Here is a 2,021-nt window from a genome sequence, read left to right as displayed (position 1 = left end):
GTCTGAAACAATGCACTGGGGTATAAATAGCAAATTGTCCAGCTGACAGAAGACAAGCAGAATCATTAAATCATTGTATATATGTCACATATATGCAAAAGCTCTGATCACTGCATTTTCTAATATTGGCCATAGATAGAAGGACAAATGTCATCATCTTATTTTACAAATCTGAATTCTAATATAAAATTCATGGGTCGGGTATTGCTGAGAGCTCCTACCAAATGGCTTCTTGTTGCCAAGGAAACTGTAAAGAACTTCTGCCTGGGTCACATATAAAAATCACCTCCCAATGTATATTATCTTACTACATGAGACACCTGGATCTAGACAGGTGACTCAGTAGGAGGCTGTGAGGATCTAGCTGGGCTAATAGAATTACTGGTTGCCTGAAGTATTTCAGCCCATGCTTTAGAAACGTGGGAGGTAGGTGAGATAGGGCAAAAGATTCCAGGGAAGTTGAAGAGGACAGCAAAAGGGAGCAAGGACTGTTAATAAAAGTCTTTACGAAGGTGTTACAGCCACAGAATGCAAAGAAATGGTAAGTTTCATGGAAGAATGGCTTTCATATACTTTGCCAATCTCAGATGTGTTGAAAATAATTCCCTTTCCCTGTTTTATTGCTGAAACTGACTTGGGCTTCAGTTCAGCCTTTTATTCAATTATAAATTAGCTTCTTAGGGTATAAAGTTGTGAGATAAAGGGCTCAGTGTATGCTCTCCCATAGATGTCCCAACATTTCAGAGTTACAATGTTATTCTTATTTTTTACATACTCCTGCTATATAGTTGGGCTGGAATAGGACTTAAAACATTAACGATTTAATGGGGCGCCTGGGTGGCTCAGTGGGTTAAGCCTCTGCCTTAGGCTCAGGGTCCTGGGATGGAGCCCCGCATCGAGCCCCGCATCGAGCCCCGCATCGAGCCCCGCATGGGCTCTCTGCTCAACGAGAAGTCTGCTTCCCTCCCTCTCTCTCTGCCTACTTGTGATCTCTGTCTGTCAAATAAATAAATAAAATCTTTTAAAAAAAACCCCAAAACAAACATATTAAGGATTTAAAATCAAACCCACCTTTTAAAAATCAACCCTCAGAAAATCCAGATGGGTATTAAAAATTGGGGCTATGTTAAAAAAAAAAAAACCTACAATGTGAGAGAAACATTTTAAAGGTCCTTAAACCTTAAATATGTAACAAAACTTAAAAAAAAATAAATGTTTAAAGCCTGTCAAGGTGGTAGCTTATTACGTTCCTCGAAATCACCAGGAATTCACACCGGCACAAGGATCCAAAATGTTAGTGTTAGGCACCGATAAGGTTATTTAGCAAATAAAATGATCCCCAAAAGATGGAGGCTGAGGGGTGGGGGCGGAGAGGAACTTTCGCTAAACTGTCGTGCAAAAAATTTCCCGAGAGCGTTACAGACCAGAGGCCACCGTTAGGCCAGGGGCGTCCACATCGGCGCGTCCCCCCTCGGCCCGGAGGCCGCGGAAGTCCCTCGGGTCGGGTCGCCTCTGCGCCCCCGGGGCCGCGCGTCCCCACCTCCGCTCTGGGCAGCCAGCACCCGGCGTGGGCGCTCGCTCGGGCTCGAGGCGTCCGGGCTCCCCAACCACAGCCACAGCCCTGCCTCCCGAGCCAGCTCCCCGATCCGCAACTCAGAGGGCCAACGCCACCGATCCGTGTGAAGTTGTGCGGAGAATTCTGCCTCCGCCGACTCCCCGAGTGGAGGGCTGAGCGAGCCCGTCTGGGGCTTGGCGCGCGCGCTTCAGAGGAACCTCCGCTGCCGGGACACGCTCCATGCGGCCTCGGAGGAAACCCGGCGGCGCTGGCCGAGGTGGGGCGGCGGCCCCCGCGAGGAGACAGAGCAGGGGAGGCAGGAGTCCAAAGTCGGCCTAGGGCCCTGGGAAAACGTGGAACAATCCCCCTCAGTCCTCTCACGTGGGCCTCGCACGCCCTTCGTCGCGCTCGGGCGCACCTGGCCACCGCCCCTCCGTCCCACCCGCGTCCGACCCTAAACTGGCAA

Source organism: Neovison vison, chromosome 3 (genome assembly GCF_020171115.1).
Source record: "Neovison vison isolate M4711 chromosome 3, ASM_NN_V1, whole genome shotgun sequence".
NCBI classification, from domain to species: domain Eukaryota; kingdom Metazoa; phylum Chordata; class Mammalia; order Carnivora; family Mustelidae; genus Neogale; species Neogale vison.
This window is presented reverse-complemented; position numbering follows the sequence as displayed.